Source organism: Eucalyptus grandis, chromosome 11, assembly GCF_016545825.1.
Source record: "Eucalyptus grandis isolate ANBG69807.140 chromosome 11, ASM1654582v1, whole genome shotgun sequence".
NCBI lineage: Eukaryota > Viridiplantae > Streptophyta > Magnoliopsida > Myrtales > Myrtaceae > Eucalyptus > Eucalyptus grandis.
The window spans coordinates 5,478,281-5,490,832 of record NC_052622.1 but is presented as its reverse complement, the minus strand read 5'-3'; the positions used below and the strand labels follow the sequence as shown (position 1 = coordinate 5,490,832).

Genomic DNA, 12,552 nt, shown 5'->3' with positions numbered 1-12,552 from the left:
AGACTCTCGAGCAGATGCATCCAACGTCTCCACAACGAAATTTTTCACTGTCTCACCTTGAAGTTTATACAGACCTCCATGCTTGATTCCTTTCATTATTACCAAAGCACCTCGAATAACCTTTAAAACTCCACCTTTTGAAGAATGCCTACAACCAGCTGAATCTAGGGCACCTAAGGAAATTAAGTTATTTTTCAATTTTGAAACATGCCTCACTCCAGTCAATGCCCTCACGATACCATCATGCATTCTGATTTTAACATCACCAGCACCCACAACATCACACTCAGCGTTGTTCCCTAACTGGACTTTATCACTACCCGTGCACTGATAAGTGATAAACCAATTTCTATTTGGTGTGACATGAAAAGAACCACCAGAATCCATAACCCATCCATCAAGTGATGAATCATTAGTGACAGACAAGACATAATCGGCATTATCTGCTATAGCTGTAACATTATTTGCAGAATCAACCATAATTCCCTTACCCTTCTTATTCTTTAACTTAAAGCAATCCCTTCTAAGATGCCCCCTCTTGCGACAGCTCCAACAGACAACATTAGCAGTCCTAGATTGACTACGTCTATTCATATTAGTACTACTATTACCCACACGTGTTGTAGATCTTCCTCTATTTTCACCTACTAAAGCAGCAGATACAGGTTCGCCAGATTCTCTTCTACGAATATCCTCGCTCAGAATTAAATCTCGAACCCCATCAAACGTCAAACTTGTTGATCCAGAGGAATTACTAACAGCAGTAACAGTAGTATTCCAACTATTAGGCAACGGGGATAATAGAATCAAAGCACGTACCTCATCTTCAAAGTTAATTTAAACTGAACTCAATTGACTAACAATCACATTAAATTCGTTGATATGATCAGCAACTGACACACCTTCGCTCATCTTCAAATTAAATAGACGTCGCATCAAACATACCTTGTTGATCGCAGAGGACTTCTCATACATATTCGACAGGGCTTGCATCAAATCAGCAGTGGTCTTCTCCTTCAGGATGTTAAACGCAACGTTACGAGCTAACGTCAGCCGAATAACACCCATAGCTCGTCTATCCAGCAAATCCCAATCAGCTTGCTTCATCGTCTCTGGTTTCTCCCCAGATAAAGGCAAGTGCAGATTCATCTAGTAAAGATAATCTTCAATCTACATCTTCCAGAAACTAAAATCCTTCCCATCAAATCTGTCGATTCTCACTTTTACTTCTTCTGTCGCCATCGATTCGCTTCAACTTATTCAAACCTAGCTCGGATACCACTTGTTGCCATAGGGCGAGCGATCGAACAATAATATAGACAAAAGAAGAAAATAAATCGGACACTAGATTTACGTGGTTCAGTCGTAAAGACCTACGTCCACGGGGAGAGCAGCAGCGAATTTCACTATAAATCAAGCTATACAAGGAGATTACACATTCAAGTCACTCAAACACTCTCTCGATGTTTCCCAAACCCCAATTTAACCCAATACATCAATCTTTCTTGGTTGCCGCACGAGAAACACGAAGACCCGCTATCAAGCACCCAGCGCCTATGGACGTCTCTCTCAAACAGAGAAAACCACGGCGCTCAAAATAAGAATAGCGCTTCGATCAACAATTATGCTTTGGTAAAGGAAGTCCCATGAGCAAACCTTGAGAGGAATATTATATTCCACCGCCGGAGAATTGCATCAAGACAGACAGACTTCTATTGGAAAGAGAATTCGCATGATTCGGTCAAACCCTAAAGAATTTGACTCTTTCCTTTGTTTTATCTTGCTGACTTCGGCCTAAAGTATATTTATGTATATTTAAATAAATCCAAGTCCAAGTTAACGTTTGGACTTTCCTATTTCAAGCCAATTCTGAATATCCGCAAAATTTCCAATTTAGAATATTCGGAATTTCGCATTGCGCTCAAACTCGAGACACATTTTAACATATGTAAATAGCTCTAGACAATTCTATAAAGCAATAAAACAACGAATAAGATAAGGAGTTTAAGGAAAGAGAATTGGAACACAAGGTTTATAGTGGTTCGGCTTAATCCAAGCCTACATCCACTCTCCCGTGCTGACAGCCCACTAGCTGGATTCCATTATGAATCAAAAGAGATTATACAACTTGTGATCTTCGACTTCCTCAGTGGAGGGTCACAACTAGTCTCTTCACAAAGTCTCACTATATACTTCTCTCTTTAGTATACAATTTGAGCTTAATGAATGAAAGAGCAAGGAACTACAGAGATTCAGACTTTGAAATTCTTCTTTCATGCACCACCTCGAACAACTAAAGAGTCCGCCTTAAATACTCCTTCATGCCTTCACAACCGTTGGCACTTATCAAATGATTTCTTCCAATCTACCCGTTGGATAGAATCAATTAAGGTGATCTCGAGTCGTTGATTGATTGGTGATGAAAGCCCGACAATCCTGTTCGTCCATACAATCAGGATCTTTGGTTTCCACAAGTAGAGCCTTCCAAGTTTGCTCGCCTTTCAAACGATCTTCAAATTGGAGTAGAATCCAATAAGAATAATCAATCATGTTGATGTTGTATCTAGCCATAAGGTCTTCCAAAAAGCCATACGAATCAAAACCTTTAAGATAATCTGTCATCTGGATAAGTCTTCTTTCTATGTCTGGAAATTGTTAGTGAGGGCAGACTTTAAGTCTTGAGTCTGGCGGTCTTAAGACTTTGACGGTAGAGTCTGGAGTTCTTCAGACTTTAACACTTGGGTCTTGAAGTTTTCAAACTAAACTGATAGAAACGTTTTGTCAGCTTCAAAACAATAAATGAGTTTTCTCCAACACAATTCCATGGTCAACCTTGTTTCCATTGGAACATGTTTTGTAATCTCCCGATATCCTATACGATTTCAATTTTATATTAATACATGAGAAAATAACATAATCCTCTCAGTTGTATCCAAATATTAAGTACTTGTAATAAATAAATACATAAAATTTTTGACTAAATGAAAAATTAAGGATCCATATGACTAATTATAATAAATAAAATCATAAGGCAAAGAATTAGCTACAAACATGAGTATAATATTAGTCTTATTCCCACAACTACTACATGAAGATACTCATTTATACAAGCATAAATCCTTTTACAAAAGAGAAATTAGGTGAGCCAATTCATGTGGTACACAAGAATTTAGCGGTGACAAACATTGTCTGTCCATCAGACGGTGCGAAAAGGAGCTGATGAGGGAGGGAAGCAAGTAAAGAAGAGGAACGACGAAGGAGGTGTCACGCCCCGAACCTTGAGCACGCAAACATCCCTCGACAGTCGATAGAATTGCGATGTTCCTAGGACACGTCGTCAATCCTTTTCTTTTTATGCACATGCGGAAGTGAATTAAACAAATACCCAGACAACTAACTGGGACAGTCTAAAAACATACCAATGCCTTTTATCCACAAAACACACTTTAAATACATATCAAGTTCGTATACAGAAGGTCTAACTTAAAAAGAGGTCCTAACCGACCTATATCCCGGATCCTTCCGACTCCAGCTCTGGATCCTCCATGCTGAGGCCCTGAAAATGATTAACCCATGACAAGGTGAGACGATGTCTCAGCGAGTCCACACCCTAAACTTCGATTAGGATGATAATTCACCTAGAAGCAGCCTAAACACACATCATATAAGACTCACCTCACCTTAGCACCTTCCTGCGCATTAGTACAGCTCATATAACATATGCATACAGTAAATGCACTCAATAATTGGACACTTCACTTTCATATATCAATCACTCACAAGGGTCCAAATTATAAGGCCAAATCGTTATGATACGTCCCTTTCAGTGCCACACGATTTCATCTCATAATCTGGCGTGGCTATATCAATCACTCAAGTGTGTTCCAATTAATTACAACCCAACGGCCATGGCTAACTCAACAGTTGGCAGTCATCCAGCATAACCGGGCATCATCTCGCCCCATCGAGCATGGCAACATCCCGCGTAAACATATCAGGACGGCATTCCCTAAGGAGCATCGGTCCGACCTCTATCGCGATCTAGCATCCATTGGTGAGGGGCATTTGAATTTAATCAAACATCATCCCGCGTAAACGTATCAGGACAGGTTCACTACCCCGCATAAACACATCAAGGTACTTAAGTGATCACACAGGCATCCAATCTCGGCCAAGGACATCATGTTTTGCACTCAAATTCCTCAATTTCAAATAATGTATTTGGCATATTTTCTTTATATTAAAAACACCCGGTAAAATAATTGTGCATGGTCACACCGTCAAATCGAACCATAAAACATGATATACTCTCTTTTTAAAATTTCATGATTTTATATAGTACATAAAACCTTTTTGGCATCAAAACCTGACACCCGGTATTTTTCTAATTAAATACCAAAAATTCATATTTTTGAAATAATAATTCAAAAAGGACAATCAAGCACCCAATTGCACATACGCAATCAATTTCACATATAAATTCAAACATGAGAATCAACATAAAATTCTGAAAAAACGGCTAATCCGTCACAAATTACACTAATTATAATTAATTAAATAAATTGCAAGTAATTAAATAAGTTGCGATTAATTAAATTGAACTACTTAAGTAACCTAACCATGCAGGCATCTCATCAATTAGGTCAATCTTTTACCTTCCCTAATATAGCCAAAACACCAAAATCCCCTTTTAAAAATAAACTTAGCAACTCTTTTTTTTTGTTCAAACCTTCCGAAATAAATTCGTACAGGGTCCCATATTTGAAATTAACCCACCAAACTTTGCACGCACCTCGTATAAAACCTCATTGTTTTATTGAGCACATAAAACTTGGCGTCCAAACCCGGCGCCATATTTCTTTTCTAATTTCTTTTCCAACCACCCTCTTTTGAAAACAAACCTTAGTAACCCCCTTTTTTTGTTCCAAATATTTAGAAATAAATTCATAGGTGCTCACGTACTCAAAATTAATCCGTTAAAATTTGCACGCACCTAGTTTAAAACCTCATGGTTTTATTGAGCAAATAAATTTTGGTGTTTGAAACTAGACACCTCATTTATTTTCTATTTAATAGTCCACAAGGTCATGTTTTGCAATAACAATAAACAACCAACAAAGAGAAATCCACCTCATGATCTCACACATAAGTTCTCAACATGCCACAAGTCAATCACATCACTAAATCCACCTTATTAAGCAAGCACAACATCAAGAACAACCACAAAACCACAACCAGCCCTAACCGGCAGAAACCGGGCCACTCGCGCGCCTCCAAGTTTAATTCCAAAAACATAATCAAAAAAGCTCAGAAAATTCTCAAATTTTAATATGTTATAAAGGACACTTAAAAGAACACTTTTAATGAAGACACCTTGACCCAAATCTTTCAAAATTAAAAGCAGTAAATCGCTCAAACCGTTACAAAAACTGTGTCCATGTCCAGAAATTTTGTTCTCTAAAATCAGTTTGGTTCAAGGTCCAAATCTTGTCCATTTGATTTGAAATTTGACTATGTTAAACTACAAGATGTGAAAAAAACTTTTGTGAATGAACTCTTTCAAAAATCGAATCATAAGGGTTGATAAAAATCCTTTGAACACCAAAATGTCACAAGTCCCGGCATAAACAGAGGTTCTGTTTTGCAAATAATGAAGGTGAAATCTCATTCTTTTAAATCCCTAAAATCTTGAGTAAACTATATGTCATAGCTGAAAATGTCTAAAACATTTTTCAAGAAGGAAGCAACCTCAAAATCATAGCACATTTTTCTCCACAAAAATGGCAAGCGGCGACCGTCCAACAAACTAATTCGAAAGAAATCCACTAAACCAAGCTAAATCACCCTCATTAGTACTAATCCAACCAACTAGATCATTACTAATCCATATTAAGGCTATTCTAACCAAACTAGATTAACAATAATCCATCTTAAGACTAATCTCACTTAATACTAATTTAAATAAGCTAATTAGCACTAATCTAACCCCCTAAGCGCAATTAACAACCTAATCAAGGATTATGGAATTAATTCATAGGATTAGCGAGGTGATGGGTCCACGGCAATGGCGGTGCGAAGGCGGTGAAGACCCGTAATTACAGCATCACTAACGGGGAACCTACTGGGGCCGAAAATGGTCCGACAAGTCTCAGCCAAAGGCTGAGATTCGGTCTTGAGGTTGCTGGATCGAGGGCTGATTGCGGGGCTGTGGTGGTGGCGGGTGGCTGTTCGGTGGAGGCAGCAAAGCGATAGTTGCTTGGTGGGTGGCGGACATGGCAGCTAGACGGCGGCGTGAGGGGTTGCTGGATTGTCACTGGAGTTGGCGTGGGGATGTTGGTTGGGACGGTGAGGTGGTGAGGCGTAAGGATGGTAGTGGAGGCATGAGGTGAGTTATTGGTGCAGCAGCCAAGAGAAACAAGTTGGTGGGATGGTGGTGGGTGAGGCGTGAAATGGTGGGTGAAGCAGCAACAAAAGAGTTGCATAAGAGAAGAAGAAAGGAAAGGATGAAGAACGTGAGGAAGAAGAGTGAGCGTGAGAGGAAAAAGAAGGAAAAAGAGGGCTGTTCTGCTGGTGGGGGCTGAACGTGTGTGAATGGAGAGGAGTGAAAGGGGAGAGAGAAGGAGAAAGCCATGAAGTAAAGCCAAGCACCAATCAACACCCTTGAGTAAATATCTACCCATCATCATAAGCCTCAAAAGTCTTCTTGCCCCTTAGTCGAGCACTCGTCCAATGAGATTTTAGTCTCAATCTCCTCAAAATAAACCAATTTGGGCAGCAAAATAGCCCAATTATCCTCCCATCCGAATTTCCATTTTTCTTTTCTTTTTGCCGAAAACCGATTTTCCGCAACATTCGGACTCGACGGAATTTTTCCGAAAGATGAGACGACATCTTAAAAATAAATCGTGACACACTCGAACATCCGATTCCCGAAACCGAATTCAATTTTGCAGTTAAAATCGACCGAACGCAATTTTGGTACAATCTAACCTACCGGGTAGCTTTTAGGGACTTTAATGTGTTTGACCCATGGTCGATAATTTTCGATCCAAGTTTATGCATCTCCGATTTGTAGGTTGTTGTAAAAATCTCAAGATTTCAATTATGGGCACCGAGTATAAAATCAATAAAAAAATTGGATTAGTGTTGTTTAACATAAATTTCACAGTTATGTGGAATCACTTGCAATTCAACTACGTCATTCCATCGAATCAACCTATATCCGATCACTAATCGATTATAATGGTGTCATGTTGACCCTTGCCGATTATTATGGTCGAGCGATCAATTTCCAATCGAATTCTCAAGTTTGTCGCATTTATATCCCTTAACGGCTTCACTTAATAGGTTAGTTAACTTGTGAGTGGCCAACTCAGAGAAAAATGACCATAGGTGTGTCGACAAAATGCTTATTTCATATATTCGATATGGGGTCGAATTTTAGGATGTCACAGGAGGAGTACCATGCGTGTTTGAGAGAGCCAAGAGAAAAACGTCGTATAATTGCGGGAGTAAGAATAGAAATAAGGAAAAAAAATAGGATTTTGGACCTATACTTACAAAACCGGTTCCCAAACTAGTTCCAAAACCGGTCCAGGAACCAATTCCTAGGTGGGTAATCAATCGAACCCGATTCCCAGACCGGTTTAAACCGGTTCCGAGTTTTGAGAACCGGTTCCCAAACTGATTTCAATAGGAACCGATTCCCAACCCTGTTTTCCGGGTGGGCCGGTTCAGTTCCCAAGTATACCCAGTCCGGTTGCACACCCCTAAGTCCAATACTCATTCGAAATTTGTATGATTATTGGGCTTAGAGTCAACGAGCACGTTCACCGGCTGAAAAAAGTCAATCTTAATAATGACGAAATCACAAAAATTGTAAAATTTTGCATCCATTCTTGTAGTGGGATTTTGTCCTCCCCAAAAAAACCTATTTTGAGTTCGTTCAATTTGATATGAAGAGTGATGTACTGCTTAAAAGTGATAGCAAGAAGGGTTTTGGACAGTTAACACGGTCTTGAAAATTGAACATGGTAATACTCCTTCGCATTCAAAATAAATTTAGACTGTAATAGAATACTCAAATCATTGTAATAAAGATGACATATATATCACCCTTGAATGAAATTTTCTCTTGATGCAATAGCCTTGGACAACGAACCCTAAAAGGAAAACTAATATCATTTTTTAAGTGCACATTTACCACTAAGATAACTTTGCAACCTTGTAAATATAATGAGAATTTAATTAATCTCATGTATTATTGTTATTCAGGAAGACATCATCTTTTGATATCTTATGCTATCTCGCACTCCCCCGCCGTTAAATGGATGTTGTTTATTATCCCTCTTCATCCATCATTTTCAACATTATTCGTAGCGACAATTGGTAGGCAATGAGGCAATACATACATAGCGATCACTGAAGTGTCATTAAGCCATGCGTAAAGCAGGTTGTGTGCTAGCTAGACTTTTAAGCAAAGACTTTGAAACCCAAACTTGCTCCTCATAGCACTATGCTGAAAGTAGTCACTAGATTTTCTATTGGATCCAAGAGTCCAAACTATAACCAATGACATCTTTAATATGATAATGCTAAAAGATGAATTGGGCATAGTTAAGATCATAAATATAGTCATAAACATCTATGATATAATGATGGCCAAGAAAGGGGAGCTACACATGAAACATCATCAATACCACGTTTCAATTCACCACATAGTGACTGGATCAAATGATTTTGATATGTGTCTATGCTTGTGTAATACTAATACTAGTACACTCAAGACGAGAATCTTCGTAAGTTATTGCACTAGTTGATGTAGTGGATATGGTATTATTGCCTTCGTCGGTCCAAGTTCCATCATCATTTCTTGACATTTCTGTTGCATAAAAGAGTGGCTTGGGAGATATTTGTAGATCATCTACTTCTCTTTCGAGCATTTCCAAGACTTTCTGCATCGAAGGGCGATCGTTAGGATTCCATTGTATGCACCAAAGAGCAACTATTATCATCTTCTTTGTTATTTTCCTCTCATCCTCTTTGACTTCTACTGGAATTTCCAATTCTTTGCTAAGTTGGTCATAAACCCATAAAGGAAAGTAAGTGTGACTCGAACACCCTGTGACCTTGTCCTCGTTCTTCCTCCTAGTGGCCATTTCCATCAACAATTTTCCGAAACTATAGACATCGGCTTTGTAAGAGACGCCTCCAAGGTTCTTGAAGACGAGCTCCGGGGCCATGTACCCTAAGGTTCCTCTTGCAGTACTTAGAGACACGGTGTTGTAATTTGTGGGACATAATCTTGCGAGCCCAAAGTCGGAAACTTTTGGGGTGAAATCCTTGTCTAGAAGAATGTTATGAGGCTTAATATCAAAATGTAAAATTTGGATATCGCATCCTCGATGAAGATATTCAATCCCTCTAGCCACTCCGAGAGCAATCTCATACCCTTCCTTGCATTCAAGAGAAATCCCTTGTCCTTGTGAGAAAATATGCTTATCCAAAGATCCATTGTGCATGAAATCATAGACGAGAGCTTGTTTAAAGCCCTCAAAGCAATAACCAATGAGTCCAACAACATTAACATGATGAATTCTGCCAATGGTAGCTACTTCATTGATGAAGTCTTGCCCATTCGTTTTTCCCTTCTTTAGAATCTTGACCGCCACCTCACGGCCGCTCCGGAGTCTTCCTTTGAACACAGATCCATACCCTCCCTCGCCTAGTTTATCCTTAAGGCCACTTGTGATTTTCCTGATGTCCGAGTAAGAATACCTTATCGGCAAGAAATTGTTAGATTGCAAAAATTCTTCAACATTTTGATCCATTGCTAAGTGTCTTCTCCTCCATTTGTGTATTAGTAACATCATCACGCATGGGGCCCCCAAGATGAATTTCACAACCATGCATTGAAACACTGTATATTTTAACCAATTTGAGGATGTGTTAAATGTTTGCATTTTGAGATTTAAAATCAATTTCACAATGAGAAGACTATAGTAATATTACCGATGCCAAAGAGCGAGAGCATCGGTTGAAAGTAAGGGTCAATCCGTATATAAAATAAATCTGAAGAACATTTAAAAGACACTTATTTAGACCATAATGAAGCAGTGTGTATATCGGTTCAGTCCACTAAGATTTGTGGGCAGAATTTGAACTAGATAGATAAACAATTGAATAAATAATGTATTTATTGTTATATGAATAACCAATTCGTGCGTGTGTTGACTGTTTGTATTTAGGAACACTAACTTGATTTCACAATGAAGATTGTATTGATGTTTACGGAAGCCAAGGAGCGAGATACCTTCAATGACATCGGCAATGCCGAGGTAAAAGGCGATATCTGCAAAATAGATAGAATGTGTTTACTTAGATCATAATCAAACAGTGAGTAATTGAGTATATCAAGTTCAATCCACTAAGATTTACCGGCAGAATTCTAATTACTTAAATTAACAAATGAATAAAAATGTGTTCGTTGTCGTACTTATAAAATACCACAACAACATTGAACTAACTACATGATCTTACAGATGACTGAGCTCTATTTCACGTTTAGTGAAATTTCACATGTCTTTGACCAAATATATCCTAATAATATTTTGGGATAAGTATATTAAAAGTGTCATAACTTCCGTACAACATTCACTTAAGTGTCATAACATTTTATTTTATTTTTGGTTTTCTTGAGTGCCACAAATTTAAATTTGATCACTTAAGAGTCATCGGTGATTTGCCTTGGCAGAAAATTCGACATAAATGCAAGTCATCCTACGTGACATCACTGTCGTTGATCTGGACAATTAATAAAAATTTCAGAAATAAAAAGAATCCGCGTCGAAATGGAAAATTAATAAATAAAAAAAATTACGTAGGATGATTTGCCGAAAACGACATTCAAATGATCAATTTTACTTTAATGTGGTACTTAAGTGAACCAAAAAAAAAAAAAAAGTTATGGCACTTAGACGACTACCATACAAAAGTTATGGCACCCTTGCTATTTTTTACAAGAAATTGAACAAACTCAAAGTCGTTACCTTTCTTGGCTATGCACTGAATTCGGTGCTTGTCATTGATGACGCACCTGAAATAATGTTTGCAATCCTTCTTACAGGCAATTGGATGCCATGAAAGCTCAAACCCATAAACCATTAGATCATGAATTTGCGAATAGGAATGAAGATTGTCTCCATCAGCCCACCCTGGTATCATTGCCATATGCTCTATAGTGCACGCACTTTCCATATTCGAGACATTAGCATTGACCATGGCATATAACCGCCTTCTTGTACTGGAAAATTTTGAAAATTCGACCCCATCAAGGCATGATGAAGCATCGATGTATAACCGAGAAGCAACGGCCTTCGTGCAGTTCACAATTGAAATTGTCTTGGATAACTCTCTATCATTGTACCAGTATCCCCCGCATTTATACAAATTTGATTTGTCGTTCAAGAAGCTGCTGCATGACAAAGAGCGGAGAGGAAGAGACGAGCAATTGCCCTTTTGCAGCTCAACATCAACAACCCTAATTGTGTAGTTGGTATAGTCAATGGAACTTACATGGTACTGGCTTGAGTACAAATCAAGAACAGTGCGGTTATTTACGCAGGCTAGTTCATAATTAGGGTCGCCACAGGCCTCCGCGTCATCCTTCAATCGAAACGGGTAGCTTATGTTGGCGATCTCGCCACAAGAGGTGGTGCATCGATTATTTTCAATAGGGATACTAAAAGACTGAGGTAGGAGGAGGAAGAGGAGGAGGAGAAGGAGTTGTTGATCTTTGTGCATGGCTTATGCAACTGGAGGGAGCACGCATCAACTAAGCAAAATCTGAGTGTTTTCGTGTTGAGCTGTAGAAGAAAGATAAAAAAAAGAGAGGAATGATGTTAGTTGCTCTGTTTCTTTCTTGAAATAATGACGAGGTATTTATCAAGAGAGAGGGCGAAAATTCTCCGACCATAGCTAATTGTGTGGATGTGCGTGATTTGGGGTTTAGCGACCCACATCTATGGGACATACGAGAGACGGAAAAGATTGGTAATGGTCGGCTGAAAAGTCAAAAATTATTTTGTTAAATTAATATTTTGAATTTGAATTCGAATAATGATTTATTAAATCGAATTTTGTTGCGGAAGATTTTTTCAAGCGGATTACAAATTAGATGAGGAAGTCTTTCTTCTTATTGGACTTTCTTTCGGACGTGCAAAATAAGTAAGGAAACAAAATAAGAAAGTTACCTATTACTACAAGATAAAAGAGGAAATAAAATAAGGAAAAAAAAAGAGATGAGGGTTTTTCTATCTTTTATTGTACGTGCAGAAGAAGAATCCATGTGGGAGAAAAAGAATCAAGGGTGGAGCACACGATACAAAAGGTGTGCTCTTCAGCGGAAAAGAAAGGTGCAACCCTACGAGAGAGAAAAAGGAGCCGCACGTAGGAACTGCACATAGAAGCCGCACGAAACCATACGTACACAAACCAAAGACGAACGCTAGCGTTCTTGATTTTGGCGTACGTAAAGCATTTTTGTTTTGAGTT

The 12,552-nt window shown here is 38.6% G+C and overlaps 1 pseudogene; it reads left to right on the top strand.

Moving 5' to 3' along the window:
- Nucleotides 1-12,552, top strand: part of LOC120289607 — a 50,275-nt pseudogene that overhangs the window by 19,209 nt on the left and 18,514 nt on the right.